The following is a 14,254-nucleotide window of genomic DNA, read 5'->3' on the forward strand; positions in this document are numbered from 1 at the left end:
TGTTTCTAACCTAATCTAATTGCTCCCCCTTCATCCTTCTTGAATTTGGCCTCTAATAGCTTCAGAAATGAGTTGAGTTGGGCTCCAACAAGTCCAGAAATCGCCCTCAGCGTGTTCCTTTAATGAGGTCATGTGACAAGTGTCACACGTACACGTGAGGCATGGGTACGCGTGGCCATAATTTCTGCCAAATCCTCATTTCTTCATGAATTCCCCATTTTGCATGTGCTTTCATCACTTCTTCAATCCAATCTTTGCCTTCTAAGCCTGAAATCACTAAACAAACACATCAAGGCATCGAATGGAATTAAAGAGAATTAAATTTAGTAAATTAAGGGCCTAAAAAATATGTTTTCACTCTTAAGAACAATTTATGAGAATTTCACAAAACCATGCTATTTCATTGAATAAATGTGAGAAAAGTATCCACTAAATTTAACACAAGATAAATAAAAAAATTGGGGTTTATCATCCGTGTTTAGCGCCAGCTTGGCAGATTTGAATCCTGTTTTCTTGGACACGAACTTTGCCAAATTGATCCGAACTTCACCTGAAATAATTAAAACACCAAAGCAACTCAAAGTAAAATCCAAATAGGTTTCAAACACTAAAACAAGATTAAAACTCATTAAATTCTAACTTAAAATAAATAGAAAATAAGGAAAAGATGCTCATGCATCACAACACCAAACTTGAACTGTTGCTTGTCCTCAAGCAACTAAAAACAATATAGGACTGAGAAGAGAATTTGCCTAAGACTTGAGTATTCCTTTAAGCTCCTGTCCAATTACTGAGTAGGGTTGATGGCATTGTGATTCTGAATAGGTTTGGTATCTCATTATCCTTTGAAGCTCAGAAATGTTGATATCCCTCAAAATTAGAACCCGGATGATATTATGGATTCTCTTTCCTTTTAAGACTTGACTGATATTTGAGCACATCTTTTTCTTTTCTTTTCTTCGGTGCTTTGCACCTTGAATCTAGCCGTGACTCTTAGTGTTTTATCCTCAAGCTTAACTTGGAACACGAACACCACAAGCACTTAATTGGGGAACTCTTTGAGTTCTATTTTTTCCTTTTTATTCCTCCCAGTCAGTGGTGCTCAGAGCCTTTGGCATACTCTGCAATTGCACTAGGTCTCGACTCTTAGTGCTCTGTCTCAAGGGTTACTTGACACATTCACACCAAAAGCATATGGTTAGAAAAACAACTCTTTGAGCTTTTAATCATATCTGACCTTCCTAACCATTGATGCTCAGAGCCTTGGACCTTGCTTTTTGTTTTTTTTTTGCTATTTGTTTTGCTTCAAGGATTAATTTCTTACTGAGTTTAGAAAATCCATAATAATTTTCTAAGTTCCTGTACCACAAGAATCAACATTTTTAACTTCAATATCAATCATGCACAGTTCAGTTCATACATTAAGAATCATAAATAATACCACCACATCAAAGTAGCCAAAAAAGCATAACATATAACTCAAGTCTCATGCATTTTACTACTTCTTTTCTTTTGATTTTTCAAGCTCAGTGAACAATACAGGAGAAGATTTTTAAAATAAACATAAATACTAAATTAAAAAACTAAGCTAGAAAATAATAAGATACTACTAGCAATCATGCAAAGGCTTTCAAATAGATAACAGAAAACATGAAAACAATACTGAAAAACAGAAAATAAAAAAAGCAATAGATAATGAAACTCAACCACTTCAGTCCTGGTGGCTGCTCCCTCTTGGGAATCCTCTCCAGCGCCTCAGCTCCTTTAGCTCCCGTCTCAAGCTCTGTTGTTCCTCCACTAGCTGATGGAGGAAGGTAGAGTGGTCCTAATGCTCTATCCTCAGCTGATCAACAGAAAACGTCAGCTCTTTAATAGATGTGGTCAACTGATTCTATAGTCATGAGGAGGGAAATAATATCTCTGAGGCATCTCAAGCTACTCCTGCTGAGGAGGGAGAACTGGCTCCTGAGGTGGTGCTCATCCAAGCTCCTTGGCGTACTCCATACTCCTCCGTGTGATCGGCCTCTCAATGTCAATATAGGTATCTCCATCAATGCGAACTCGGGCGGCCTCACACAGGCGAAAGATAAGGTGAAGGAAGGCCAATCTAGAAGAGATGGTGGACTTCGTGGCTCTGCTGTATAGCTCTTGAGGAATCACACGATGTACATCTACCTCATTACTGAGCATGATACAGTGAATCATCACTGTTTGATCAACGGTAACCTCAGACCGGTTACTCGTAGGGATGATGGAACGCTAAATGAAATCCAACCACCCTCGGGCAACCAGCTTCAGATCATGCCTTCCCAACTGGTATGACTAACCTCTAGTATCTCTCCTCTACTGTGCTCCGGGGAGGCAAATGTTAGTAAGAACGTGATCCAGTCTTTGATCAGTGTTGACCCTCTGAGTATAAGAGTGAGGGCCGTCTCTGGATAGTGGCAACTGCAGTACATCCCTCACCCTCTCTGGACCGAAGTCTATGATCTTCCCTCGGACCATAGTGCGCCAGTTCTTCAGGTCCGGGTTCACGCCCTTGACATGCTTGTAAGTAACCCAAGCATTGGCGTAAAATTTCCTACCCATCAGCACACCCACATAAGTCACAGGGTTACATAGAACTTGCCAACCCCTCCTCAGAATTTGTTCCCGGATCTCCGAATACTCGTCCGGCTGCAGATTAAAGCGGACCTCCGAGATCACTTTTATCTTGGTCACAATCTCATTAAAGTGATCCTCGTAAGTCTTGGAGAAGAACTGGGTAAAATCAAATAGGCCAATCATAGGAGCCTTTTCCTTTCTCTTCCTTGAAGAGGATTCTCCAGTTTTGGGTGCCATGTGGAATATGAGAAAAGAGAGAATCGGACTGCCCCAATACCAAACTTAAAGCTTTTGCTCGTCCTCGAGCAAATAAATAAAGTTAAGACAGAGAGGTTGGAAGAAGGGGAGTGGGTTAAAAAAAGAGAGGGACGTGGGGTGCAGTTATGAGGGAAAGGTTGAGGGTGGGAAAGCAAGTGAGAAATGGATGTGGGAGTGATAGGGATAGAAACGGGTAAGAATGGAGGTATATATGAAGAAGAAAAGGAAAATAAGATATGACATGGGAGTAGTTAGGTGAAAACTTAAACAAAAGAAAGATTGTAAAAGTTGAAGGGCGTTTCAATTGTGATGAGGGACTAGAAGAAAGGGAAGAAGTTGAATGTGTTATGCTTAAAGTTGAAGGAGGAAGGAAGTAAGTGAAAATGTTTTGTATGTGGTGAGGTAAAAGTATGGAGAAGTGGGGTTTATATAGATGGGAATGAGGGAGGGGGTTTACAGTTAAAATGAAGATTTGGGGAAGGGTTGCTGAAATAAAATTAAATAGAGGAGTGGAAAATGGGGTATGCCCGTTGGAGAATGGAGAGAAAGAGATAGTTAGTAGGATTGATGGGAGATGATTGGGTGATGTAAAGGGTGGTTGGTATAGGGGTGAATGAATATGGATGGAAAAAGTCGGTAAGGTGGCAAGAGAGAGTGGGGTTGAATGGTCATAAGGGATGGGAGAGGGTAATTAACCAGTGGTAACGGTTAAAACCTTTCTTCATTTTTGAAATCTCTGTTGCTGGCTCTAAACACTAGCCTCGACATTCAGTGCCACAACATTGCATAACTTGCTCCATCTGGGGCGTTTAACGCCCTCCCTGGCATTTAATACCAATACTAATTTTTTTAGGATGAGACATGGTGCTAAACACACAGGTGACGTTTAGTGCACTACGAGGTATGGTGATTCCTGGGAATTATGCCCCTTATGGCATTTAACGCCAGCTTCTTCATGCTATTCTGGGCGTTAAACGCCCACCCTAACGTTTAATGCCAACCTCTAGCTGCCAATCCAGACGCTAAATGCCCTCCTTGGTGTTTCGCATCAGCACCCCTCGAAGAATGTGCCGTTTGGGGCACTAAATACCCATTCTGGCATTCAGCGCCAAAACATTCGAGTGTAATGCTCTCTAAGGTGCTCTGTTCTTCCTCTAGATTCCTCTTGTTCCTGTTTTAAACACTTTGCATGACCACAAACAAAATTAAACTAAGGGAAATTATGAATAAAAATCATAAATAGATGAAAATCAAACTGAAAGAAAAAACAAAGGATATTTAGGGTTATGTTGCCTCCCAACAAGCGCTTCTTTATCGTCAAGCTAAAGAGAGGGATGGTCATAGGGCCTCAGCTCCTTACCTCTCACTGTGAATCTTTTTCCTATGCTCTCATGGGTTAACTCAATATGCTCAAGAGATAGGATCCTGTTCATTGTATGAGGTAAGATTGGGCTTTCAGCAAATATCACTTTTATTCTTGGTGAGAAGTCTTCAATATGGATCTTCTTGTTCCTCCATCCCCTGGGCACCTTCTTCTTAGGACATTCCTCCTTAGTGGATAGTGTACACCTAACACCAAACTTAGGTTTGATATTAGGGGGAATTGATGCCAGGGCATCTTGGCCAGTTTCACTGACCTTTTCTTTATTGTTTTTAGGATAGTTTCATGCATTCCCTTAGGAAATAAGCTAGTTTTGGGTAGATATTCACTTACACCTTGATTCAAGCATACATTGTGCATTTTACATTATTTCATGAGGATTTTGCATGAGTTTAGTGACAAATTGTATGTTGCATTACCCATGACTTGGACTAGAACTTTGACGCACTCTATTGCTTGATTTCAGGACCAAAGGAAGCAAGGAATGGGAGGTAACTTGCAAAGTTAATGAGAAAAGTGATTGCCAATAACGCTCTCGAAGCCATCATTGACCACGTTAAGAGTCACGTTAACTAAGTTAACGAGAACTCTAACGTGGAGAGGGGAAGTTGAGCCAAAGTTAGTGATACTTAACATTGTCACTAACGTTGGCAAATGCTCATAAGTGGCCACGTTAGAGTCCACGTTAAATTAGTTAACGTGGCCTCTAACGTTAGAAGGGGGGGAGAAACGCCAACGTTAGTGACATTCAACATTGTCACTAACGTTGGCCTAAGGAGAAATATACCACGTTAACTCCCACGTTAACTTGGTTAATGTGGGAGCTAACGTAAGAAGTAAGAGTGGTCGACAACGTTAGTGACACCCAACATTGTCACTAACGTTGGAAGCAACCACACAACCCCCTAAGGAGCCACGTTAACCTCCACGTTAACTTAGTTAACGTGGAAGCTAACGTTGATGAGTGAAAGAATGGCCAACGTTAGTGACACTCAACTTGGTCACTAACGTTGGAGATGGCTAAGCATGGCCACGTTAGAAGCCACGTTAACCTAGTTAACGTGGACTCTAACGTGAGTCATAGGGGCACCTTGGAACGTTAGTGACAATATTGAGTGTCACTAACGTTCTCGAAGGATGGCAAGCCCACGTTAAAGAGCCACGTTAACTAAGTTAACGTGCGCTCTAACATGGGAACAAAGGGGGCTTTTCAAAGTTATTGGGAATGTTAAGTCTCAATAACGTGTGCGAAGGACTTAGAGGCAACGTTTGTGGCAATGTTTGTGCCACTAACGTTGAAGTTAATGTGGCTTTTACTTAGGAACGTTAGTGAGAAAGTTGATTGTCACTAACGTTCTCGAACTCATATTTTCACTAAATGTTAACACCCCTAACGTCCTGAGCTAAAGTCTCTGCCCACTTCACATTTTCTCTCTGCAAGTAAAGCCAAGCCCAAATGAAGAAGAGAACTGCTTCAAACTCAAGATCCAAAGGCCCAAGACTTGAAGGGCTAACTAGAAGCTAAGAAAAGTAGTATATATAGGAGTCTCTTTGAATTGTTTAGGAGTTCTGGAAGTCGGGGGAAAAAGAGAACTACTCTCTGTATTTTACCTTCTCTGCATTTTCTAGTTTTATGATGTATTCTCCATCTTTGTTTTCATTTTCTAGAGCTATGAACAACTAAACCCCTTTCATTGGGTTACGGAGCTCTGTTGTAGTTTGATGGATCAATACTAATTTTCATTATTCTTCTTCTATCTTTTCTCTTGATTTTACTTGAAAGCTTTCGATCTTCATCCAATTGGGTAGTTATCTTGGAAAATAAGCTATTCAAACTTGGATCTCTTCTGAACCTTGAAAGAGGAATGAAGAGATCAAGCTAGAAATGCTTTCTCATGCTGGACCAAATTGGGTTTGGATGGGTATGTGACTATAACCCTCTCAATACTTGATTTGGGAAATGCATGTGGTATAATCAGTGACCATACTTCATCTCTTCTCATGAACAATTGACCAAGGAATTGGCTATTGATCAAGATTTGAGAGATTGAATTTGTAATTCAATCAATTAAGATTGCCAAGGAGATCAATAAGTGCATTGATTGAGGAAGAGATGAAAATGAACTTGATCCGGAGAATTGCAACATCTCCTAAGCCCAATGAACTCCCCATCTCTAATCTTACCCATTCTCTTTAATTTCTGCCATTTACTTTTATGAGCAAATCCCCCATTCTCATTTACAATTCTGCAATTTACTTTCAGTCATTTACTTCCAGTCCTTTAATTCTAGCATTTACTTTTCTATTATTTACATTCCCGCTATTTTATTTTCTGCAACTCTCAACCCAAATTATGGATTCGCTCAACTAGAACATTCTTCTAATTAAAGTTGCTTGATCAATCAATCCCTGTGGGATTCGACCTCACTCTATTGTGAGTTTTTACTTGACGACAAATTTGGTACACTTGCCGAAGGAAATTTGTTGAGAGACAGTTTCCACCCGCATCAAGTTTATGGCGCCGTTGCCGGGGATTGATTGTGCATCAACAATGATTAAATTGGAAGATCACTAGATTGAGCATTTTTCTTTTGTGAATTTTGTTTTCTGTTTGAGTGATTTACTTTTTGTTTTAGTTAAACTTCTTTCCTTCCCCCTCTACTCTTTTGTTTTTCTTTGTTATTTTCAATTCTATTTGCTAACCCACTAACTGTTTGATATATTGCATCACCCACAACTAACAGTAATTCTGACAAAAATACTTTCTGCACATATCTTTTCTTGCTTGCACTTGATGGTTGAATGACAGGGAGAAGAAGCGGGGCTTCAACTTCCTTCGATTCTGAACCTGAGAGGACCTTCCTTAGATTAAGGAGGGAGGCAAGAGGAAAGAAAGTGGTTGGTGCTGAGGAAGAGGAGGAATTCTTTGAACCAAACATGGAAGACAACATGGAAAACCATCATGAAGAAGAGGATCACAACTATGGGGGAGGAGGTAGAGCAAATCATGCTGGGGAGGATAGAAGAGTTTTGGGCTCTTACATCAATCCAAACCCAGGCAATTGTGGAAGTAGCATCCAAAAGCCAACAATCCATGCCAATAACTTTGAACTTAAACCACAGCTCATCACCCTTGTTCAGAACAACTGTTCGTTTGGAGGAGGTGTTCAAGAAGACCCCAATCAACATTTGACCACCTTCCTGAGAATATGTGACACAGTGAAGTCTAATGGTGTTCATCCTGACACCTATAGACTGCTCTTATTTCCATTCTCACTCAAGGACAAGGCAGCCAAGTGGCTGGAATCTTTCCCAAGGGAAAGCTTGACAACTTGGGAAGATGTGGTGAACAAATTCTTAGCAAGATTTTACCCTCCTCAAAGAATCGATAGGCTGAGAGCTGAGGTCCAATCTTTCAGGCAACAAGATGGTGAAACTTTGTATGAAGCATGGGAGAGATTTAAGGACCTCACAAGGAGGTGTCCACCTGGCATGTTCAACGAATGGGTGCAGCTGCACATTTTCTATGAAGGGCTCTCTTATGAGTCAAAGAAGGCCGTAGACCATTCATCCGGAGGATCCTTGAACAAGAAGAAAACCATTGAGGAGGCTATAGATGTCATTGAAACAGTAGCAGAGAACGACTACTTCTATGCTTCCGAAAGAGGGAACACAAGAGGAGTAATAGAGCTAAACAATGTAGATGCTCTGTTGGCCCAAAACAAGCTCATTACCCAGCAGCTGGCTGACCTCACCAAGAAGATGGAGAGGAACCAAGTAGCAGCAATCTCCACTTCATCAACAACCCAAGAAGGAGTGAATAAAGAAGCAGAGGGTAGTCAGGAGCAAGCCAACTACATTGGGAATTCACGAAGACAAAACTATGATCCATACTCCAAGACCTACAACCCTGGATGGAGAAACCACCGAAACTTTGGGTGGGGAAGTCAGCAAGATCAAAACCAAGACCAGAGACGTTATAACTCCAACAATAATGCAGCTCACCAACAATTCACACAGAGGACATCTCAACACCCCCACAACAACACTTCTCCACACGCCTATCAAAACCAAAACAGCACATCTGCTCCGAATCACCCATCAATTGATGACAAGCTCTCTAAGATTGAAACTTTACTTGAAGGAATATGCCAAGAGATTCAAGAAAATAAGGTGTTCAAAGAGGAGGTGCGAGCCAATATTAAGAACCAGGGAGAGACCATTAGGAAGCTGGAATTCCAGGTGGGATGTTTAGCTGAGAAGATTCCCAAACCTACTGATAGCTTCCCAAGTGACATAGAGAAAAACCCCAAAAGAGAAGCAAAGAAAGTAAGATGGGAAGATTGCAAAATGGTCACTACAAGTGATCAAGAGACTGAAGACAAGCATGGCAAACCTTTCGAACAACCTGATGACAACTCAACAAAGGAGGAGGATAGAGATCACCAAGAACCAAAAATCTCACAACAAGAGCTGCTGAAGCTCTATGCACCCTTCCCTCAGCTGCTCAATGGTGCTGTGGAAAAGAGAATATACTCAAGGTTCCTAGACTTGTTTGCATCTCTGCATGTAAACATACCATTCATCAAGGCAATTCAACAAATTCCTGCATTCATCAAGTATATGAAGGAACTTCTTCCCAGGAAAAGCTCACTCAAAGGAGGCCAGACTATAGTGATGAACAAGGAATGTAGTGCCCTTATTCAACCTGAGTTGCCTACAAAAAGAAGAGACCCAGGGAGTTTTCACATCCCTTGTGCCATAGGTGAAACTATGTTCGATAGAGCACTATGTGATTTGGGGGCCAGCATCAACTTACTGCCCTTATCCCTGGTGAAGAGGCTGCAGATAAATGAGATAATGCCCACAGATGTAATCATCAGACTGGCTGACAAAACTCAAAAGCAAGCAATAGGAGTGGTGGAAAATGTGTTGCTAAAGGTTGGGAAATACTTTCTCCCAACAGACTTTGTCATCCTGGACATGGAAGAGAGTCACACTCACCCAATCATATTGGGAAGACCATTCCTAGCTACGGCCAGAGCACTTATCGATGTAGAGAAAGGGGAGCTAATATTGAGAATCCATGATGAACGACTCAGCTTCAATGTTTTCAAACTCTTACAAGAAACAGATCAAGAGGACAAGGAACTAAGCACAAATGATAATGAGACACTGAAAGAGGAGACAAGCACTGAAGCACAGCCAGTTCATTCTGAGATCCCCTTAATTGATAAACAAGGAAAACAGCAATTGCCACAGCTCAAGGAAAAGTTGGAGGAACCTAAACCTCTAGAGGCAGGTGAAGACAGTATCACAACTCCTTTAGAAAAAGAGGTCACCAAGGGGAAGGCAACCACAAAAGAAACAAAGAAGAAGGATAAAACGAAGTAAGTATAATGCCGGATAAAACGAGGTAAGTATATGTCCTTACCCTCCAGCACACACCAAAGGAGGGTGATCATGGTAGCCGGGATCTCCGTCTCGTGAGTACTCGGCATCACAAAATTACTCAAGATCTGATGCCATAGCCGAGCCTCATCGTTCAAGTACACTCTCTTGATACCTCTAGGCATAGTGGTGTTCTGACCCATATCCCAAGGAACAGCAGGGTCGAGAGCTATCCGTGCCTTTACGGCATCTCAGTCAAACTGCATCTGGCCCATGTCCTCCTCAGCCTGTGCAAAACCATCTGGCTGATCGGACTTGGCTGGGAGCTGGAGAATGGTCTCTATGGCCTCCTCAGTGACTAGAATTTGATTTCCCCTCAGGTTCACTGCATCAAGGGTAGTAAGGTAGTAGTTGCAATAGAATTCCCGGACCCAAGATGCATTGACCTCTGTCAGTGGTCTCTCCAGAAAGAACCAGCCCCTTTGCTTGATTTGCTCAGTAGTGTACCGCTGGAGGGCCTCTGGAATCTTCAAGGTATGTTCCAGGTATAGGTTTCTGGAGTTTGCAAAAGCCGGTTACTTCAGTTCATAGTACCGGTTTGCAAATTTTATAGGATCATCCGCAGGAAGTAGCTGGTTGGCTTTCTCCTGCGGTGTGAAGTTCTTCTCCCGCCATGAGGTATCGTGCATTAGGGAAATGATGGACTAGGAGGAATCTCCTCTCTTGCGCTTGCCAGTAGCCTTGCCTTTGCCTTTCCTTTGTGAGGCAGACATCCTGAAAAATAGAAAATCAGGAATGGATAAAAAAATAGGAAAGCAAATAGGCAATTAAACAAAGGAAACTCAAAGCGGTAAGGGAGAAATAGAATAAGGAAAATGAGTAATTGAATTGTGATTGAATGAATGTTAAATGGAAAGAAAATAAGCAATATGCCATGGTTAGAAAGTTAGAGGAAAGTGAAAATAATTAGAAAAGAGACCAAAAGGGAGTAGTATGGTTAGGATTTGAAAAAGAAATTAGTAAATTAAAAACAGTGAGTTAGTAAAGTGCGGGTTAAAGTAAGTGGCATAGAGAAAAAACCATATAACAAGGATTCATAGGTAAGAATAAAAGTACTCATAATTGAACAAGCAGTTTATGAACCAAGAAATCAAAAAGGGTGAGAAGGTCTGCCATAGCATTCATGTAATGGTTTGGGTAAAGCAGAGTAAAACAGATTTCGGAAATGTCAAACCAAAACATGAATGAAAACAAATTTAAAAAAAATTGGGCAGCATTCCGGCTAAAATTGGATTGTCCCGGAAAATAAACAGCAATTTAATCAGTTCATATGAATTAAAAAAAATCAAGCTGCATGTACATAAATATAAAATAAACATAAAAAACTCAATGTAAACAGCAGCAACATACGAGAAAGCAGCATATGAATCATGATTATAGCAGCAACAGAATTGCACATAAGATAAAACAGAAGTAAGAACAGTGCAAGTAAACAGACCTAGATCCACTAACCACAGCCTAAGCTACCTAACAACCTAAAAATCCACTACAACATGCAAGTCTAACTATCCTAATTATGAACATAAACGGAATAAAAAAATACAAAAAAGTTACGAACAGATAAAAAAAATGGTTGCGTGTTGCGGAACCTGGTAAGCGGAAGGGGTGGAACAGGGAAGAAGGTAGCTGCGGCGGCGTCCGGCGCGGTGGTGGTGCACGGCGACGCAGTGGTGGCGGCGGAGGGGGTTGGTGTCGGAGAAAGGGTTTAGGTGGTGGGTGGTGGTTGGAGGGAGAGGATAGGGGTGGGAGGTTGTGGTTGGGGTTGCTGGCTGAAGGGGTGGGGCGCGGTGGATGGCCGGCGGTGGTGGGCGGTGGTGGCGGCGAGCAGCGGTGGAAAGGGGAGGAGAGAGGAAGAAGGAAGGAGAGAGAAGGGGAGGGGGTGGTACGGCAGCGATGGCGGGTCGGCGGCGGCGTCTGGGTGATGGTGCGGTGGTGGCTGGAAGGTGGTGGGTGGTGGTTGGAGGGAGAGGAGGCAGAGAAGGGGAAGAGGGTTGGGGGTGAGGGCTGCGCGACTGATAGGGTTCGCGGGCTGGGGGAGTTATATTTTCGAATCCACGCAGCCGCGTGGGGCACGCGGTCGCGTGGTTGGGACGAGAATGGGAGTGACGCGATCGCGCGGGGTGCGCGATCGCATACGAGGGGGAAAGAAGGGTGACGCGATCGCATGGGTCGTGCGATCGCGTCGCTGGAAGTCGTGCTAAACGCACGACTCCAGCGCCGTTTTAGCGCAACTCTCTGTCTCCTTTTGGGATGATGTGCAATCCATGTGACGCGATCGCATGGGGCATGCGATCGCGTGGGCCAATTTGTGCGAAACGCACTAGGGCCGCATGATTCCAGCCCAACTTTCTGTTCGTTGGATCCTTACACCGATATATGTATCACGCGGCCGCGTGGGTCACGCGGTCGCATGGGTGGTGTTTTTCACGATATGACGCGATCGCATGGGGCATGCAGTCGCGTCGTGCAACCACTTTTTTTTTATGCATGAAAAGTGCAGAATGCAATGACTATCATGGATGCTTATGCATGATTCCAGGTTTAATAAATTAAAATGAAAAAGGAAAAATTGAAAGCAATTAACAAGAAATAAATTGAAAAAGAAGCGACCATACCATGGTGGGTTGTCTCCCACCTAGCACTTTTAGTTAAAGTCCTTAAGTTGGACATTGGAAGAGTATCCTGTTATGGTGGCTTGTGTTTAAATTCGTCCAAAAATCTCTACCAGTGCTTGGAATGCTAATAGCCTCCGGGGTCCTAAACTAGGCATGTAAAGCTTCTGCGTAGCTTTAAACAGATATCCAGCCTCCCGGGATGACGAATGTCAGAACATAATCCATGATCCCAAGCTGTGTTTTTAGATCCGCCTTCGTTTTGAATTGTAAGTTTCCATTCGGGCGGGTTAAAGAGTAGAATCTCACCGTGGCGACCAAACGTCCTCCGTGATCCATGCAATTGAGCACGATACCAATCTGTGTACTTCGAGGTGAAGCGTGGAACCTTATTGAACCTGGTGCACCAGCTCTGAATACGAGCCATTTCCCTTTTACTTTTAAAGCCGCAGAGAGCTCTAAGCTGGCCATCTATTTCAAGCAAACCATATTCAAGTGAATAAGTAAAATTATAGGTTAAGGATTGTACCCACTTGAAGCTTGTATTGGGTGACAATGGCCTTGGGATAGGTGTTTTTGGTGGTTCTGCGAGTTCCGTTTCCTTGTGCTCTTCTGTGAATTCTTCCACTTCCTTGCAAAGATCTTCGATTGTATCTGTATTCTGGTCAAAGTCTTTTGCGTCTTCCTCATCACTTGAGTCATAGATTGGAGGTTGAGAGAAATCTACCTCCGCATCATCTTCATATTCACTTGGGGAAGATTCTTCGATCTCAGAGAATTCACTTGCAGATGCAAGTTCATCACTAGGAGCACTAGACTTGTGACTATCATCATCAAGGAAATTTGCTTCTTGGATTATTCCGTCTGATTCTTCGTAGACGACTTGCCTTGGAGATTGTACGGTATCCTCCTTAGCATCAACTGTAGTGTCTTGGATGGAGTTTTCCTCAATTCTGTATTCCCAAGGAAGTTCAGCATCGCCTAGATCTTCAACCAACTCTTCTTTTTGAATAATGACAGCTTCTTCCACTTGTTCTAGTACGAATTCATTTTCTGTCTTGTCCACTGGAGTCTCTAGCGTTTCTTTCATGCTACGCTCTTCATTGGGCTGTCCACATGGGGCTGTGGTTGATCCTTGTATACTTGAGCGCCTAGTGGCCCATTGAATTAGTGCTTGCTCCAGTTGTTGAATGGTTGTTTGAAATTTAATCATTGTTTCTTTCAGGCGATCCTTTGCTTTGCGGTTTGCCAGACTTGGACATGATACAGAGGAAAGTGGTGATGATTAGGAACGATTGGATTGGTATTGGGGTAAGGAAGGATCATATGATGGCGAATGGTGAAGAGAAGCTTGTGAGTGTGGTTGTTAGAGGTTATGTTGAAAGGATGGTTCATATGCACGGGGTGGGGCTTGTTGGTAGTTACAAGGTTGTCCACCATGTCTTACAGCTGGGTATGCACGGTAGAATGGTCTTTGTCTAGGATATCTCGGGGGGTGTTGCCGCCTAAAGGGTTGATTAGATCCTCTTGGCTCCATCCATCCTTGATTGGTCTGACCTTGATGCACATTCCTGCTATAACTTCTATTTCCTTTAACAATATTAGAACCAAACTCAAAGCGAGAGGGGTGAGAGTTCATAGTAGCAAATAAAGAGAAAAAGGAAAAACAACAATAATCAAACAAGCAAAAGAAAAATATTTACAATAACTAATAATAAGGCACACGTTAGCAGTTCCCCGGCAACGGTGCCATTTTGACGTCGGGTTTTCAACCAGTAAAGAAATTCATAGAAACGGTTGCGTCGTAGATATAGTTTCTAAACCGGCAAAAATCCCTTCGTACAAACGTGTTGGGTGTCACAAGTAACAAACCCCTTAAAAATTGTTAACCGAGTATTCAAACCTCGGGTCGTCTTCTCAAGGAACTGCGAGGAAGTATGTTCTTACT

The 14,254-nt window shown here is 42.5% G+C and overlaps 1 non-coding gene across 1 annotated transcript; it reads right to left on the reverse strand.

Annotated features, from left to right (window-relative positions):
• Positions 1-7,633: 7,633 nt before the first annotated feature.
• Positions 7,634-7,737, reverse strand: LOC148580933 (small nucleolar RNA R71). The gene has a single exon (XR_015899167.1). It is a non-coding gene; the product is annotated as a small nucleolar RNA R71 (small nucleolar RNA).
• Positions 7,738-14,254: the final 6,517 nt, after the last annotated feature.

The sequence above is a fragment of the Arachis ipaensis genome, chromosome B10 (genome assembly GCF_059453495.1).
Source record: "Arachis ipaensis isolate K30076 ecotype BB chromosome B10, ASM5945349v1, whole genome shotgun sequence".
Classification (NCBI taxonomy): domain Eukaryota; kingdom Viridiplantae; phylum Streptophyta; class Magnoliopsida; order Fabales; family Fabaceae; genus Arachis; species Arachis ipaensis.